The 20,732-nt window shown below is 35.8% G+C and overlaps 1 protein-coding gene across 1 annotated transcript in view; it reads right to left on the bottom strand.

Annotated features, from left to right (window-relative positions):
* LOC145673136 (pikachurin-like) overlaps positions 1–20,732 on the bottom strand; it is a 322,467-nt gene that overhangs the window by 284,183 nt on the left and 17,552 nt on the right. The window lies entirely within an intron of this gene.

Raw genomic sequence — 20,732 nt, forward strand, 5'->3', positions numbered from 1 at the left:
TTCGGTTCAAGAATCATTAAGTTACAAATATAATCACTATCATTATATATATATATATATATATATATATATATATATATATATATATATATATAGAGAGAGAGAGAGAGAGAGAGAGAGAGAGAGAGAGAGAGATTTAGTGAGTTCCAGAACTAATTTTTATAACAGGAGTAGGTACTTAAATATTATAAGAAAAGTGGGCAGATCAAAGAAGACTAGTGGGGAAATATAGTTAAAATAACAGGACACAATAAGGTCATTTAATTTTGACTGAAATGACCCTGATGCCACCATGAAATGAAACCTTTCACTTTAGCGTATCATGATTATACCCTTTAGGCTAAGGGGGACGGTTACACCACTACGGAAATAGACTTTCCATTTTATAAGTATAGCACACTCATATGACTGAGGTAGATAAGCCAATGATATATGAGTGGGAAGATCTGTTAATATTGGTAGTGGATAAAGCTGATGGATCAATCCAAAAAAAGACTAAAGAGTCTTTCTTTGTAATCTCTATACAATAAGCTTAAAAGTGGGGCATCAAACGGAAAATATTATAATACAACGACATCACAATGGTTCTAATATCATGAGAGGATAAGCGGTTAAAATCTATCTCTATAGAAATATAATACAATAAAGTACTATATATACACAGTTTATAAAGCAACTTGTAAAAGACGTACGTGTAATTTGAAGAGCTAAATACATAATAGCACTTTGCTTTGTCATTTCAAAACTGCTTTCTATTTCAATATAAAACATCGCTGCCATTTATACAGAGATATTTCAAAACATAAATTGGATATAAAGCATAATGGATATTTTACAACATTCTGTGAACATTAAAGATAAGAAATTATTGGTTATTATGCTTTTGTTACGAACAAACTTTGCATTGCGTTACACTTATCTCTTCTATAATATATGTTCTCAATTGACAGCAAACTTCAAGCTTCTTTTTCTCTTAATGTTTTCAAAAAAATGAACAAAAAACGTTTTACGGTCTAAATTTTCATATCATTATAATGTAACGTAGTATATAGACTGGGACATTATGATCTATTAAAGGTAACGTGTTGAGATAAAAACTTAACAACTGGAAAGGACTTTAGGTGACATTTTTTTCTTTGGTTTATTGAATAATAATTCAACTAAAAAGTTATTATGGAAAAGTAACATTTAACGGCACTCGCTCTCTTCAGGGTTTGAACCTCCATATGGTCGTCTTTAGTTCATTACTCTCGGCTGTATTGACCCCAAAGTAACGAAATTGTTTTTAAAATGTTGGAATTTGATGTGAGTGATATATAAAACCTATTTTTACATTATGTCTGAACTAACTAGAGATCTGCCGAAATAAGGTAATTGATTTACGAGATCAGACCTGATTTATTTGATAGAACACTAAGATTGTCATTTACATTACAAGCAATCACTGAGAAAAGTGTGATATTTTTTGAAGCTCATTATCTGATACAACACTATATAAGATCATTCAGTTAAGTTACAAGGCATCAGTGTCAAACGCACTGATACGGTGTATTTCTTGAAGCTTCAATTTTCTGATAGAAAACAAAAAGATCTTTCAGTTAAGTTATAGACGATAATTGGCAAATATGATAACATTTCTTCAAACTTCATGTTCGACAAAACAATACAAATCATTCAGTTAAATTACAAGGGAACACTGGCAAACATAATGTCATTTTTATAGATGGCCTTCACCTTACAGAACACTTAGATATTTCTATTAAATTACAAGAAATCAATGGCAAAAGTACTAACATTTCTTGAAGTTTCCAATTATATGATAGAACACTATAAGATCTTAAAGTTAAATTACAAGGGATGACTGTCATATCTAATGCTACTTCTTCAACTTCAATCACTTGATAGAACACTGTAAGATCTTGCAGAAAGGATCACTGGCAAACGCGGTGACATTTCTTCCAGCTCCATTCGTCTCACAGGATACCTCAAGATTTTCAGTTAAACTATGATGAGATGCAATTTCCATGCATTTGCTAAAGAGTCTATTTCAATTTTTCGAAAAATCTAACAGCACACTATCACACGAACTACATCTAATTCGTCATTCGATTCTCATACTTTGTCAATTCTTTTGTTAATCAAGATATAATGTAACGAACTGGTTTTACACATTGCACAAGTTCGAACCTTCTAACAATTTGGCTACATTGAGGCATTGTAGGTTGACAAGGAAGCCAGTAAACTACACGGTAACAATTGGCCAAATCTGTGTGGAACACCGCTTACCACAATCCACTTTGTAGTTAGAAATTAATTCATCAATGAAGGCTTAGATCATTTTAAGTTAGTCTGTGGTCAGTAATGTAAGATGGGTTGGTTGTTTTCGTTTCTATTGTCCCTTTTCAGTACCAAAGTTATGACCAGTGGCGGATCCAGGGGGGCGATTGCCCCTTCCAGAAGAGGAAACTTTTTAAAATTTTATGTATAAATAAAAGCCATCCCAGAGTTTGGAGCTCTTAAAAGTAGCTCTAAGTAGTAGTGTTACAACCCACCGCCCCCCCAGAAGTCCGTCTTGGATCCGCCCCTGGTTATGACGTATGAAGCTACAGCTTAATCCAGATGAAACTTCACCAAATATTAAAACCGAGTTTCTCGTACTAAATATGACATTCATTCTCTAATCATAAGTTATGTAAAAGTATCGCAAGTTACACTAGAGTGTTTTAGTTTAATATAAACGTTATCTTAGCAACTTTTACCTTATAACGTAACTTGTTCTTCTCCAACCTAATATGCTCTATTCTATTGTAATCTATCTAACCAAAGATAATATAACAGCTAGTAAGGTGGAGCGCTCTGACAAGGTACATTCGCGAAGTCTCCCCTCAGGATTCGTGTAAAATTGATTCAAATGCAAAGTTCTTCGCGGCCCAATGTGTATTGTACTAATTTTATGGCCCATACCGATAATTTGCATATTTACTGGCCTTCATATATCAGGAATTCAATCATACACTACTATAACGCTAGGACACAAAATTGCTTTTAGTTTCTTTAGACGTAACTAGACATGAAGGAGGGCACATACAAAACAAATTGAATCACGCACTGCTTTTCTGACAGATATTACTCACCCCGGTCGCCATCTTGGATCCGCCATATTGGATTCAACTTTCGGTTTTTCAAATGAGAATAGATGGAAGTGACACATCAAATCCATGGAGAATTTTCTCGGAAATCCATTGGTGTAGTGAGTTTTACTATAGCTTGTATCGTTTGCAAGGTATTATATGTTAAATGCTCCCAGGCACTTTGCGAATAGACATTGCAGATTTATATCAGTTACGGTTACGTTTTTGATGTAGTCAAATCAAAACAATTTCTAACTGAAAAAATACTGTAGATATAAACAAACTCTTTACAACTTTTGTGTCATTATCTTACTACATGTCTGTGAGTGATTGTTATTCTTCCATGTTATACTATAATAAGGAAGTACGGTATTACGGTTAATATGCCTAATGTAAATCCAGATACGACCAGATTTGGGTGAAGACCTACCATTTCCGTATTATCGTCTGTGTGTCTGTACATAGGTACGTTCAGAGAATATTTTGTCAACGATAAATCAGGTAAAATGTTACATATACACACGGACCCTGCACAACTTTCTATTTGGTTCAATATTCGTGACATATAACATGCAATACCTTGGAAATGGTACAAGCTACGGTAAAACTCACTTCACCAATGACTCTCCGAGAAAATTATACATGAGTTTGATGTATCACTTGCATCTATTTCCATTTGTAAAACCGAGGGTTGAATTCAATATGGCGGATTCAAGATGCCGTCCGGGGTGGGTAACATATGTCACAGAAGCAGTACTTGATTCAATTTGTTTTGCATATGCCCATAATCATGTCCATGTACATCTAAAGAAACTAAAATCAACTTTGTCCTAGCGTTATAGTAGTGTATGGTTGAATTCCGGATATACGAAGGCCCATAAATATGCAAATTACCGGTATGGGCATCTAATTAGTACAATACACATTGGGCCGCTTTGAATTTTGTATTTGAATCAATTTTACACGGATCCCGAGGAAACACTTCGTGAATGTACCTTGTGAGACAATTGGCTGGATATTGTAAAGCCTGTCTGTCGTGGATTGAGGCTGAATTTTTTCAGCATTCATTTTATTAACATAATTCATTTTTCATCTTATTAGGTTTAAGAACAAAATCGTAGGATGTAAAGCTTAAATATACAATAGTCAGTGGTGTGGCTCTGTATTCCAGCTCTATTGGAAGCAAGATAATGTAATTCGGAATGGCTTACACTGTGAGGTTGATCTTACATGATGATCTATTCACCCACCAACTCCACTGGATATATATGCCCTGGTCGTGGCTCGAACCCCGTCACTATTTGATTCCGTTCTTTCGTACTTCCTAAGGAGGCAAAACTCAACTCAAAAATACAACACAAAACAGAGATAATTTATCCAACATTGATCGAATTAAATTATTTCCGTTTTTAGACAGTAATAATTTTGTCGATAAGATAAAATTTTGGAAACACTCAGCGTACGTTACAAAAAATAAGTCCTTATAACATACCAAATACGTGGGTCGTTCAATATATGTTTCCCTAGGCTGTAAAAAAAAAAAAAAAAACTTCTTTAACATACATTTGTAAGCTATACACACATATGTAGATGGGTCCTTCCTCACTTTTCCACATAATTCCCATCGAGATTCAGGCATTTGTCCAACCGTTGTGCCAATTTGTCTAAACTCTTTGCAAATAAATCATGGCTCTGGCTTTTAGCATTCTCCTTACATTCCGCTTCCGCACGTGTCTTACCGTGCTTCGTCCGATTATCACCTATTCCATTTCTTGTCAATCACCTTAGAGGACCCCAATTAAAATCCCTAGTAGAGGTATAAGATGCACTTGATACCTTCTTCGCTTCACGGCCCACCAAGTTCTACCGCGATGGAATCCATGGCCTTCCAGAATGTTGGCTGAAGGTCGTCGATGCTGATGGTTACTATTTTTGATTTTTCAAGTAAGTCTTAGGTGATATATCGATGTTCGAGGAGTGTGGGTGAAAAAGTGACAAAACTTTCTTGGTTATCTTTATATAATTCGTTCACCGGAGTTTACCGGATTCAATAAAGACAAACATGGCAGAAAGAGGTTAGCATTGCGTGCAAACATTCACTAAGTTTTTTTAAACCCCTTCGGTCCCAGACTACCAATCTTTTATAACCATCTTTCAATTGTTTGTATGCTGCATCATTTGAAATCATATTTTTCAATTTATTTTTCAGAATTTGAATTTGTTTACTGTTTTACAAGAAAATACTATGTCCAGGTTTGTGCCCATTGGTTCAGTAACAAGCAATTGCATATCTAAATATTTGTGAACAATTATGATACATTTTATTCCGTTTCTTGCTATACTACACCTTTCTTCTGACATACACCGTATAATTACATCGTTGTGGCACAATAAAACAACAGCTACATTTATATACTCAAAATAGCATGAACGGAATACTATAATATTTTATTTAGTAATGTTTTCTTTACATTTTCCCCTTTCTTGAGAACATAACGTGACATCAAATTGTTTGTTGTGTTTCTGAATATCCATTTTCTTATTTTTGTGAAACAAATTAAAACAATTTTCGTCTCTACTTCTCAGAAACAAGCATATAGTCAATGTTTTCGTTCTTTTTATTCTTAGAGGAGAGCTAATACAGAAGATGTTCTAAATTTCCTTTATGGTTCAAATATCAACGATTCAGATAATGATCCAGATTTTATGGATGATAACTCCAATAATTCTAGCAGTGAAGATAGCGATGGCGGTGTTGCAAGAGACGAAAATGGTAAACAATAAATTGTATTCGTTATCTAATCTAAAGATTGAATTATCTACACAAAGTTATTTGGCCAATCACAAGTTTGTTCACTTAGAAGATGTCGCACTATAGATAATTGAAGTGGCCACATTTTGAAATGGCCCTCTGTCGTATATTTGGATTCTACAAAAAAAAATTCTTGGTTGAACAAAAGTGGACACAAGTCTGAGGTAGTTAAAATTCAAATTTGAACGTGTCGCACTACAAATAAATGGACACGCCTCTGATTGGCCAAATAACCTCGTGTATGTAACTCAGTTCTTTAGAACAGATAACGAGTACAACAATTTATTGCTTCCCATTTTCGTCAGTTGCAACACCGCCATTGCTATCTTCAGTGCTAGAGTTACTAGAGCCATTATCCATAAAATTGGGTACATATCTGGATCGTCGATATCTGAACCCTAAAGCAAATCTAGAACATCTTTTGTGGTAGCTCTCCAAAGAATGAAAAGAACGAAACCACGAAAAAAGAACGAAGCTAATAATCGCCAAGTCTTTGAAACTTTAATTGTTTACCACAAAAATACTTGATTGTAGCAATAAGATATTTTGGTGAAAATGATACTTGCTTTTTGAACTTACAAAAGCTGTGTTCCACCAACACCTGTTATCTAAAAACAATTGAAAGGCAGTTGCCATTTGCACTCGAGCTTATCGAAAAAAAAAAATGTGTGTTGTGTTCAGACGTCCACGTGTGTGTATGCCAGGAATTCATCGAGCAGATTTAATGAAACGATCAGGAAAACTATATCAATTTGTGTGCACAAATGCGGACATAGGGATCGAAGGGGTTAACAAAAATAAACCTAGTGCACCCAGTGAAGTGCATTTTTCTTCGTTAAGAAGGCTAGGAGTAGTAATTTCGTAAATAATGACATATATAGGTTAACTGAAAGTGAATTCGTTCTTTTGTCCTGCTTTACCAACATTACCTAATTGTTAACATCCTGTGATTTTTATCTCTGAGGGTACATAAAATATCTGACAGACATTGATTTAGATAAGACTAAAATTTAGAAAATTTAGAAACAAAACTAAAGATATTAAAAAGGATACAACTTGCATCGTAAACTTTCCTTCGGGATTTCTGCACATTAAAAAAAGAAAGAAAAAAAAAAGAGTAAGAAGAGGTAGCTAATCAAGTTTGGAGAAATACTACAGATGTTCGTTATGTAATTCTTTCCAGATGTGGCAACCATCAAATTTGTAATTTAGTACCCCCAACAAGGTTTGTAACGTAGTAAGGCAAATATGCAGGCATTTATTCCGCGAGAGATATACCCCAGCTTTTGTTGAGTTCAAATTCAACATGAGGACAAATTATACTAATATTTGAAAAATCATCCCTAAAATTTGACTAAATTTACAGAAAAGTCGGGATTTCGGGGGAAGAGACCCACCCCCTGTGCACATTCCTTGCGTAGGTCGTTCGTCAACAGTAGCGGCTTCTGCCACGATTCTTTGCCCATAATGTCACATGGCATAGGGTGTTTGTACACCAGATCCTTGACAGGGCGTTAACTCAGGTGATGCTGGTGGTCAGGATAGAAGATCAAATTCAGTTGCAGTTTACCTATACACTCCATAGTTGCGAAACTGCTACTACTAGCGTTCCTAGAGGGAAAAGGATGCAACTCCACCAAAGGCCCTACTACGTTTCATTTTTACAAAACGTTTGTAGAATGTTTTAGAATCTGATCAGGCGCGCACCCAGAAACTTTTGTTGGGTGAGAGGTCTGATACTACAAGCCATTATGTCTATGTAAGTTATCAAACTGATATTATTTTGCACCCGAAAAGACGATAAGTAATTCTAAAATACTTCCACCTATATTTTCAGAAAAAAAACGTTATAAAACTCGATTACTTTTATAAGAGAAAGAGTACAGATAAGATGTAAAATCAAAGTTTCTTGCTACGTCAATCATTTCACTGTTAAATACGTATAGTTTTATTGAGGAAGTGAACAAATGTATGTTGAGTTAGGAAGTTTTTTTTGGGGGGGGAGAGTCCGGACCCAGTGGGCCCTTCATATTGGTGCACCCCTGCATCTGATGATTAAATTTGAGCTTTTGAAATAAAACATCATCATAACATAGAAAATCATATAACTTTTGAGGTGTCCGTTAGGATTAATTAATTAATTTATTTGCCAATAAGATCGTTTCATTGTCACTTAAGATTATGAAATGAAATGAAATCTTTAAGTTTTACGTGCCACAGTTATGCCAGGCTAGGCGAAAGGTGACAGTGATGATGAGAAATGAATGAAATGGTGGAATGAATAAAGTGGGGAAAATGGAAGAATCCCGAGAAAACCCACGCACACGGTGTTTGTCCACTTGGCGCGAGTTGGGATTGAACCAAAGACCCCATGCAGCAGAGGTGAACACTCGACCACTAAGCCACCGCGACCCTCTCACTTAAAATTAAGAAACAAAACAGCGATATCTAAATTCTTGACTTACAATTGGTTGAAATGGTTAAACTACTACTTCGACTACTTGAGAACTAAACAAAAAAATGTAGTTATTCCTAAAATGAAGTCATATTGCGTTTACCAATTGTACTCAATATCTCAGATAGGTCAGAATAAAAATAATGAAACGCTCACTCTCCTATCACAATTGAATAGCAAAAGAAATTTTAAGAATTAAGAATAAAATTAATATTCCGTAGGAACCGATATTATTGCGAAGCTGCCTGTTTCTACTGAGTAATCTTCAAATAATAATTTGTCCCTGACGTCTACATGCTTCACTGAAGATAAACAAAGCAAGTAGTTCGTGGCGGAAAATTTTCTGCATCTCTCCCCTCTTTTATTCTGCGTCAGTCAGGGTAGGTAGCAGAAAGAAACAAAGAAAGAAAAATTTTCTTTCTTCCAAAAAGCCAATACTGGAAACATTATTGATTTATTGATTTCACTTTTTTTTTGTCAATTTTCTTCTACTGTATTTTTGCTTACAGTGCATAATACTGTCTGCTGTCGAAACAAAAAAAAATATTCTATGCAAACCCATGAAATCAATATAACCAATTTAAAAGTCGAAGGTGTCGATTCGTTAATTTATTATATATACTTAAAGCTTCGGAATATCAATTTGTTTTAATGTACAGTCTTGTGTAAGAAACCTTGGCCATCCATTTTGCTTTGGAAGACCATTTTATTGTAACTGTATATATAGGAAGCGCTAATACTTTCGCTCCAAAGAATCAGCAGTTGTTTGATTTTATTCCAAATGTAGGTTAGAATTCAGGAATTTTCAACGAGAGATGGGTAGCCAGATCTTATTGAACAAAACTGTACATAAAAGAAAGTTTTGTAGAACAACTAAGGTAACATAATAAAACGAGGGATGATCAGAAAATAAGGTTACAAAACCTACAATAAAACGTGTTTACGTATGTTATTTCATACAATTAATACACACAACAGATAGTACACACTCTAGGTTATTTTTCCACGTAGTCCCCATATCATTTGATGCACTTGTCGCATCGTGAGATGAGTTTGAAGATTCCCTCCTCGTAAAAATCCTGTCCCTGTGTGTTCAGCCACGTTTTCATCACAACAGACTTTTTGGCACTGCAGAATATTGTGCACAATATGATGAACACATTGAGATAATATAAAGACCCGGAGGTGCCCTTCCCAATGTCTCAGTATTGATTCGAGCAAACTTTCGACACTATTCTGCGGCGTGCTGACGAGATACTACAGTCTCTCTGTAAACCTCTATCAGCTGCCGGTGAATTTCAGCCGCGGTTACAAGTTTCGCCCACAGAAATCGAATAATTGAGCGAACTTCTTCGCGAAACCAGTTTTTCAAACAAATCACCATTGTGTTTACCTACAGCTAGCGCTGCAGGTGGCGGGTAGCTGAAACTCTGCACAGTTGCCAGATTCCATGTAGTATTAAAACTACCACACACTCCTCATTCCTCTATAACAGACGAAACTCTAGAAATATCGGCCTAGTTTTCTTAGTTTCTGATTTTCTCTTTCGTACCTATTGCAAAACTAGAATTCAAAAATTCGCTCTCATTCGAGAATTACCATGTGGAGTAACGGACGGACTAAATTTAGAACCGTATGAGGCTCACTAGCGTGATTCTAATAACAACAATATGAACGATGGAAAAGTTTTTACAACAGTGAACTAGAGTGTATGATTAACGATTCCAGTATTCGCTTGGAGCAACCGAGATAAATCCATAATTAAACCTCAGTCAAGGTTACGGGTCTTCAGATCCGAAGCCTAAATCTTCCGGCTTGTGAAGTGACTTACGATACTCACTATTTGCTTCTCAGTATTTCTTGAGCGTGGATCCATTGATTTTGGCGACTTTGAAACTCAAGTGAATGCCACATGCACTAATGTTGATTCCCAACAGACAAGAGAGCAAAGGTTCTTCTGAGATCGCCAAGAGTCAGGTGAACTAAATTTCCCATTTGCTTAACGAAACGAGTAATGTCAAATCAGTAGATATAAGTGGGAAACGACAAAGCGTACCTGACTCTGTATAAGAGATTACACAATGTATAAAGTTCCCACATGCATAACAAAATCTATACTCCTACTAGAAACAGGATGTAGGAGTATTTCCTCCTACAAAGCACCTACACACATGCTCACATATTAGAAGAAGAAGAAAAAAAGATACCTCACTACCTTTGTCCTGTTTCTCAACACAAAACACGTAGAGAGGAAATCCTCTCATGCCGCTTAGCGACGTTGTCGTTTGACTTATGTACTGAGAAAATACCATGGATTCTGCTTCAGGAAACATATACCATATATCATAAGGGGCCAACATATCTGTTAAATTTTAACAGAGTAAGCTTTTAGCTTAATTTACGTGTAAAATTATTCCATAGACAGAAATATATATACTAATTGAGCCTTTAGAGCGACTATATTAAATCAGTCTTTCTTCAGAGACGAAAAAAATACAAATGAAAAACAAAACAATTTTTAAATTGAATTTCTATTACATTTGCAATATATAGAATCCCTTATTTGAAAAATTACATCCAAATAAAACTTATAAAGTACATCCATTATCTCCGTTCAGATTTTGTGTTTATAAACCACATACGTCATCAGTGGAACGATCGTCTGTGTGTATATGCCACACATGTCTAAAAAGGCTCTCTTTAGGAACGGCTATCAGTCTTCCCTCAGAGGTTCAAATAAAATGGGCGCCTGAAAAAAAACCTGAAGCCTACAATTGGGTATTGAATGACTTCTTTGACCAATTATACGCAAATGAAGCTTATAAAGCACACCCGTCCTGACCGGAACGATTGGTTGTGCGTTTATAGGCCACGCCTATCTCTAAAGGCTCTCTTTAAGGATAATTATCAGTCTTCCTTCAGAGACTGAAATAAAATGCACGTCCGAGAAAACCCTGAAGCCTACATTTGGATATTGAATAACTTATTTTGACAAATTATAGGAAAATAAAACTTATAAACCACACCCGTCCTCAACGGAATGATAGACTGTGCGTTTATATGCCACGCCCGCCTTTAAAGGGTTAATTGTAAAGCTTGATAAAAACTCAAAGGTGCATTGGCTCAAAACTTAAAACTTGCCGGTGTGTCATATCCTCTGCCTAAGAAATCAACCAGTATTTTTACCACTACGGATTGGATTGCAATAGACAGACAGAGTCACTTATAATTAGAAAAAATAGAGAACAGTATACATTAAAATCTAACTTGTACTACTGAAGATAATCATGCAATGGTATACATAAATTGAAATTAAAGCAACAAAACTAATACATTTTCACCTTTGAGTGCTTATCCAATTAATTAAGACCTTATTAGTCACAATAACTCATTCACATTTCCTTTATTAGCGATATTCTCTCCACGTATCGGGGTGGAGGCTGACTTTCACTTGCACATACGAGTAAGTGGCTTTCTAATACTTTTTTAAAGTTTTTGAAACAACAGAAATTCTTATTGAAACAAAATATCTATGCACTTATCTCATCGAAGTTCTGAGTTTCAAGAAAATCCAAATAATAGACAATACTCCACATTTACTCTAAGCAATAATATAACTAAGCGTTTATCAAACTGTGGTTCTCGAGGTCTACTCTTGGTCCTCTTACACAAATGAGCCCTGGTAAAGATAGTAAAGAGGATCACACGAAAGGTATACTGTCAACAGCAAAAGTATCTGCCTCTCTGACTGCTATGGCCCCATTAGCTCGGGTCAAGTACTTTTGTTGCTATCACCAACGCCTAGACAAATGCAACCCAATTTTCACCTAGGATTTCAACCAGCAGACCACAGTTGGTAATCCTGTGCAGCACTAAAAATTGCTTCTGCTGTGAAATTGATGCACAAAAAAAAAAAAAAAACATTTGAAGATTAATTTCTATTGTTTAGAGCAGCGTTTCCCAACCGGTGTGCCACGCAAGACATAGGGAAAATGTATATTTGTATTTCACATTACTATGAGCCTCTACTATGAATCTACAATTTTAAGTTTCATACTGACTTACTTTTCTGTACATTTTTAATGTTCAAAAAAGTATTTGTTATCATTGTTATGACCATTATTGCTTCTTTATTGTTGCAGACAATTTCGTAACTTGAAATTTTAAAATATCATTCAATCCTTTTGACAAAGCAAACATGCATACAAATTACCTACATTTGTGTTTTAAAAGTAAAAGAGATTTATTTGTTCGTTCATTATTTACTGATCTTCCTTCTTCGTGAAAGGTTGGATACGGTTTTCGGAAAAGGAATTGTATATTTAGAAACCTGAGTCCTATATTTCATTGCAATTGTTGTCAAGTTTTAAATTGGAATGGAAAATATGCATAATGATTTATCGCGGGGGGAAACCAGCGATCGAGCTTTCTTCTCTGTGGGGAGATCAGTAATCACAGAGAAAAAATACCACTGTATTTTATATTTACAAATAATAATAATAATAATAATAATAATAATAATAATAATAATAATAATAATAATAATAATAATAATAATAATAATAATAATAATATCTAAGAGTGTGCCACAAGAATTCAAGTTACACCTGTAGTGTGCCACAAGTTGAAAAAGGTTGGGAAACGCTGGTTTAGAGTGTCATATATCAGTAATATTATAATTCGTTCTGTGCATACTGTATTATTTCATTACATACTGTCCCAGCCCTCGCCAAGTGAACTTTGTGGTGGACAAACACCGTGCTGGTGGGTTTTCTCGGGGTTCTCCCGTTTCCTCCCACTTTCTTCATTCCACCATTTCACTTATCTCCCATCATCACCGTCTCCTTTAGCCTAACCGGCATAACCGTGGGACGTAAAACTTAAAGATTTCATTTTATTTTTTCATTACATACTGCATGTGAGAAGAAAGAAAAAAAAACACTTGTCATACTTGAGTTAGAAAGTGAACTCAAAATTCAAGTCTGGAACGGTTTAAAGAAATAAATTTGTAACTCTCCATTCATGGATCTATTCCGACTCCCTGCCATTCTAGTATCTCTTTCCTTCTATAAATCAGAAGATTTGGAATATCTCAGGGAGTATGGATTGAAATTAAAATTGAAACACGTCAAAAGTTTCGGAACTGCGGAGGTATGAACCCTGATAGGAAGTTGATGCAGTAACCACTTACCTACGCAGACCATTTAATTCGTGTGGCACAGAATACATTAGCTACTTGAAAACCTTTCATGTAAGAATAGTCCAGATATTAAGACCTGTGTGAAGAGACAATCATTGAAGTAAGGGACAAGAAAAACGACCAAAATCGTCATTAGTTTCAATGGCGTTTTTCGTCGTTTATTTTTGTTCCGTGCTTTTAGTTGAATTACTCATTTTCCTCAGGTCAGAAACTGATCAAATAGATCTCTTCAAAATATCTTGAAATATTCTTCAAGTTGAGGCTGAGATTTTAATATTGGTTCCGCGGCCTAGGAAGAAGCAAATATGGCAGACGTTGTTTCGTTAATTTTTAAATTGAATCAAGACTCCAGGAATATTAATTAGGTTTCGAAAAATTTTAGAGTAAATTATGCTTAACAAATATACTATCTTCGTAACTATTTCTTTTAATTCGTAACCTTTACACGAACTACTTGCAGCTTCGTTGTACCGTAAGAAATTATCAAGCGGAAGACCGGGGTTTGAGTCCCGTAGTATCAAGAGCTGTAACTTTCAATTATTTGCTGCAAAACCCAATCATGGCTAGCTGACAAAACCTATTCTGAAGCAGGTAAGAAAGAAGTATGATGATCGTGGAAAAAATAGAATTCGAGATTCCAAAGGATTTACACGTTTCAGGGCCCCTATATGAACGATTTTTTTCATACGTACAAGGTATAACAAAAAGGCACGCCAAAATTTCAGGGGTGGATTCCTTATGGGTAGACAAGAAAAAAATTACATATGACCATATGTCAGGAAATGCATCGTAACAGAGTTACGGCCATTGATCCGTCTGATGCTGTGAAATAGTCACATTCTGATCGCCCCGTAATGATACTCAATTTAAACCTCAATAGCTCACCTCCTAATTGAGCTAGGAAGATAATTTTAGTATCAATGTGTTCCTGAAGAATGAAGCTTTCGATTGATATGCATTTCATGTGTGTGGAGGATACCACGGTAGACGTGGGAGGGTACCTATGTGATGCAAAAAACAAAAAACAGGTATTTTCCCTCCCTGGTCCGCCGTGGTACACCGCACATACATAAAATACATACCAGTCGAAAACCTCATTTTTCAAGAATACATTGATACTAAAATTATCTTCCTAGCTTAATTAGGGGCTGAGCTATTGACGTTTAAATTGAGTCACATTAAGAGGCGATCAGATTATGACTATTTCACCGCATCAGACGGGTCAATGGCTGTAACTCTGAAACAATGTATTTCTTGACATATGGTCATATGATTTTTTTTGCTTGTCTACCCATAAAGAATCCACCCCTGAAATTTTGCCATACTTTTTGTTACACCCTGTATATTTGCATTGTGCAACGACCGACCAGACGTATTTAATCTGCGAGAGACTAGAGGAAGACGCCCACCAAGAAAGTAGAAGAATATTGTGTCCAGCCAGGAAGTGTAGGACAGTACGTGCAATGTGAGGGCGTTTGTTATCCTGCTGCAATGTAGTTCACTGAAGGACAGCAATAAAGAGACTACAACCGGGTCTAATATCTCATTAATGTAGCATTGTTGTGCTATTAAATGTCCGCCTATGCATAAAAGGCACTAAATCCAACGCACTGCACCCCACACCATAACGCTCGGTGTTGGACCGACGTGGCGATGAAAAATCAGATGTCACCCAGCCTAGTGCTACGGTAGCGACAGATACGGATGTAACTGCCATTACAATGCTCCAGACAGAAGTGAGATTCGTCTGAAGAGAGATATCCCGTTACTCGTCTCTTCATGCGCGAGGTTCGCGACACTACTGAAGTCTCCACACCTATGCTGTGCAGTCAGCGGAAACTGCAGTAATGGACGCCGTATAAATATGTTTCGGTTACCCACACAACGTAAAATCGTTCGTGGGGACACTGAACGCTGTGCAAAAGCCACCAATGTTTGCGCCATCGTACGGTGGCTGTCAGGTCCGCCGGAAGTATAGACACAACTCATCTGTCTATTGGTATGTATTTTATTTTTGGACAAAATGTTTTCCTTTAAATGGTAATATTATAGAATTATGTTAAATCATTGACTGGTTGTTTGTTTTAACGTTCGTAGGTGAAGCTCTAAGTTTAACCTGTCTTTCCACTGGGAATTGGACCTGGACTCCCCACTAACTAGGGATGATTCCATACCGGGACCAAGTACCTGGATAAAACCTATATATCGTCTGAGAGTTCTTGCCATGAGAAGAACGAAACCGTTTTCCAATCACGGGCAACCCTACAATCTGACACTATAAGAGGCCAGTTCGTTATATGTCACCTTCGTTATATATTCGTTCAATTGAAAGCACGCCATTTGCAACACTGTGATATTTAAACTTGGTTGACAACACGCACAATCTAGAATAGTTGGGGGATGGTCACACACAACGTCTTTTTGCTATAGTGTCGTGTAATGTTTCTCCCAAGCTTGGTGTATAATCGTCTCATCGTACGAACCTGTTTCACACCTTCTCATGTTTACAATTGGTTGGCAACACTGACATACTGGGGTACTTGAGAGAGGAATACCTCCACAATATATTTTCTCTAGTAACGAGTGGCGTCTATGCCACGTTACATGGATATACCTGGTACATCCAGTGGTAGAGAAATCATCTGCCACATTGTATTTACAATTTGTTGGCAACACTGACCAAATGGGTACGTTTGGGTGCAAAGTGATTTTACCAAACCCTTGCCCGAGCCACGTTCTACCAATGAGCCAAAAAGGAACATGATGGGCTAAGGTGCTAACGCGTGATGCATCGTAACATTCATTTTTAATTATGTTGAATATGCCATACATATGGTCAGAAACACCAACAAACTGGCTCCTTATAGGATCAGGTTGCGGGTTTGCCCGTGATTTGAAAACAGTTTTGTACTTCTCATGGCAAGAGCTTTCAGACGATGTATAGGTTTTATCAAGGTACTTGGTCCCGGTATTAAATCATCCTTAGTAAGAGTAAGAACACCAAAAGAGCTTATTATTAATTTGATTAACAACATTTAATATCGATGAACATTCCCTTTGAAATAAGCTTTGAAAAGTAGGATTAAACACCACTTTTTTGATCAAACTTTTACTTATCGTTCTTCTAGTATGCAACGCCATTTTGTTCGAGCCGAATGTAAGCTCTCGGGCTTTCTTCGTTGTATATTCTTGAGAAACCATTTCTAGATGAACAAAGTGAAAGATAAACTCATCTCGCTAAGAAGAACACGAATTTTCTCCCACTCGTGCCTCAAAAGACAAAGTTCTTAACGTTTTGTAATCCGTTTATGATGACATGAAACAAAAAGCTCGCTTCTTGAAGACAATGGATATGATGTTCATTTACTAAACTCAACCAGAGTCTTTTCTGCTAGCACTAACTAATCGCTTTTACTAATCTCTTTAGTCAAATCTTTGTGTTTTCTCTCCGTTCCTCTTTTTCTTTCAAGATTAGAATGGGGACGGGGGCGGAAGAAGAAGAGAATGACAATGAAAAATATCTTTAAAATTTCTCAAGCGGAAACTTCCTTTAACATAAGACATCAAATTTGCATAACAGGTACATAAATAGATAAGAAACCTACGCCACAAGATGTTATATAAGTATATTAACATTATTAAACGTTATTAAGGTAATGTGTTTAACATAACACGCGTTAATACGAAGCGTGTGGTTTAAATAAGATGTAGAAGGAACTGTTGGTAATTTTACACTCGTAACCATGAGCCATATTGCTGTCTCATTCTTACATCCGTTAGTTTATATATGAAGATAAATGTAAAAGTCCGACTATGTCGATAGAAGGCAGCACATTTCCAATAGGTATTTTCTGAGGAGTGACAATATTCACAAAAATTCAATTATATATCCCACTAGTTTATCTATGAAATTCAATGTAAAGGCTCGACTACGTCAATATGTATTTTCTAAGGTGTGACAATATGCACAATAATTCAATCATACTTCCCACTGGTTATATACAAAAATGAATGAAAAAACTCGACTATGTCAATAGATGGCAGTTTATTTCCCACATATTACCGATGTATGTATTTTCTAAGCAGTAACTGGAGATTATCAGTGCGTACGGTATTTAAACGAAATCGATTAACTATCGATCAAATATTTACAAATACTCGAAAAGTATTGGGAATACAATACCCCGGTATATCAACTATTTTTTGATTTTAGAAAGGCTTACGACTCGGTTAGGAGAGAAACATTATACAACGTTCTTTCAGAACTTGGAATACCGAGAAAGCTACTTAGATTAAGAAACAAGGAGATGCGTTGTCGCCATTATTATTCAACTTTGTTCTGGAATACGCTATAAGGAAAATCAAAGGTAGCAACCAGAGCCTAGATTTGAACGGTACTTACCAGGTTATGGCGTATGCTGATGATGTAAATTTAATAGGGGATGACAGGAGAACAATAGAAAGAAACACAGAGATTTTATTAAACGCTTGTAGGGACATGGGTCTAGAAGTAAATGCAGAGAAAACTGAATACATGGAAGTGCGTCGGGACCGTAATACAGCAGCAAATTATAGATACGTTAAAATATTAAATAATACTTTTGATAAAGTGGATACTTTCAAATATCTAGGATCAATATTAATAGACGAAAAGCATATTCACGAAGAAATTCAATGTCGACTAAAAGCAGGGAATTCATGTTATTATTCAGTTCAAAATCTCTTGTCGTCACGAATTCTGTCGAGGAATTTGAAGCTTAAAATATATAAAACTATAATCATGCCTGTTGTTCTATATGGTTGCGAAACCTGGTCGCTTACTCTGAAAGAAGAACATAGACTGACAGTATTTGAGAACAAGATCCTGAGACGAATATTCGGACCCACGAGGAACGGGAATGGGGAATGGCGGAAACTTCATAACGAGGAACTACATAATTTATACGGTTTACCCAACATTGTTAGGGTCGTCAAGTCTAGGAGGTTTAGCTGGGCGGGTCATGTAGCTAGAATGGAAGAAAGTAGAAACGCTTTCAGTCTTGACTGGAAGACCAATCGGAAAACGAGCATTAGGAAGACCTAGGCGCAGATGGGAGGACAATATTAAGATGGATTTCGCAGAGATAGGAATACAAAGTAAAAACTGGATCCAGTTGGGTAAGGATACAAGTCAGTGTAGAGCTTTTGTGAACGCGGCGTTGAACCTCCGGGTTCCATATGCCATAGAGTTAGTTAACAATATTCATAATAATTCAACCATACGTCCCACATATTTATATATGAAAAGCGATGTAAAGGCTCGATTATGTCAATAGATGGCAACTCATTTCCCACATATTTCCAATGTAATTTCTAAAGAATAACATGTTCACAATTATTCAATCACACTTCCCACTAATAGTTTATATACGTACATAAATGTAAACGCTCGGCTATGTCAATAGATGACAGTACATTTTATACACATTTCCAATGCATTTTTTAAGAAGTGAGAATTAAACCACAATTAAATCAAAGTCGAAAGAGGAATATCTAAAACTTCGTTGACTTGAATATATATTCAGAGGATAATTTGTTCATTTTTAAAATATTAATGAAAAGAAAACTTGAACAAAACTCTTGTTCAAGTCATTCAAAACTATTTGATGAAAATGACGTCAACACTGACGTCATTTTTTTAATTCAGTAGTTTCGTTCAAGAGATTTTGTTTCGGTCCCTGTTCTAAACAATCCGATTCAAGAACATTCAGTAGCCAATAAGAGCTCGAGTTCATTAGTATTAGCAGTTGATACTCTTCGTTAAGAAAAGTAGCACTTCTATCACAAATATATGGCAAAACATCGGACACAAATTCATGAAAAACAAAATCCTTTAGGCAGGGGGTAAAAGTGGATCTGAAAAGGTAGGGGGGCGCATGACGTTACACCGTCCCCCGTGCCTATCTTTGACCATTGTAATTTTTCTAGAAACTGGGAGGACGCCTCAGATATTTTCTGCAAGTGGCGGGACGTCGTCGCCCGCGTTACCCCTCACTTTTACCCCTGCCTTTAGAGAAACTGTTACGTACGGTGAACCGAACAACGCCAACTATTAATATTCACGCAAAAGAGATGATACTAATGTAAACCTAACCCAAAATTACTCGTACTGTCACTTTCGTGTATACATATAAGGATAAATATTTGGTGATATTTGAGGGGACAATGCGGGCCATATAAGCAAGAAACACTACATTTTCCAATGCCAATCATTGTCCCGTCTTTAAGTCTACCTTACTGCTTAATGTAGAAACAACTTAACATATTGTTAAAAGAACCAAAAATTTTCGGATATCGGGACGGAACTTTGTTGCCGTGACTCAACGTTTGATTACCATTACGCAAACTTTTGCTTAGCAGTACCAAGCCGTTTTTGTTTTTATGTATATGTGTAATTTACAGTAGTTTACTAACTACTAGTAAAAACAACAACAGTACGTACATAGTGGATATGATAACAACAAGACAACCTCGAGAGATACAATATATTAATATCCACTCAACTATAGAGCCACTCACGTTAGTCAAACATTACGCGTGTCACTAATTTTACACTGAGAAAATGAAATAACATCTTTAGTTTGACGCTCCACAATTAGTTACATTCTATAGCCCAAAACAGAAAACCTGAAAGAATGATTATGGAACAAAAGAGAAAACGGATGTGTCAAGAAAATTGAACCACATACCTTTTTCCACAGTCTATGCCTGATTTAACGATCAAGCGATATTTTCTAATTCAAAAATCGATATCAAAGATATTACTGATCGATTTTCGATATTTTGATATCTGATATTTCAATACTTTTCTACATTTAATTATTTTTTTTTAATATTTCGATATTTTCCAATATTTCTCAATGTTTTGATGTTCTATATTTTCTATATTTCTATTTTTCACGGTATTTCAATATTTTTTATACTTCACTCTCGGTGTTTTTCTATATTTTAGTACTTTCCCGTAATTTGCTATTAAATATTTCAATATTGGGATATTATTTTTATGTTTCGGTATTCATATTTCAATACTTTTAATATTTGACATATCGATATTTTTTCTATTTCGGTATTTTTCAATATTTTGGTATTCAACAT

The sequence above is a fragment of the Thermobia domestica genome, chromosome 16, assembly GCF_964235325.1.
Source record: "Thermobia domestica chromosome 16, izTheDome1.hap1.1, whole genome shotgun sequence".
NCBI classification, from domain to species: domain Eukaryota; kingdom Metazoa; phylum Arthropoda; class Insecta; order Zygentoma; family Lepismatidae; genus Thermobia; species Thermobia domestica.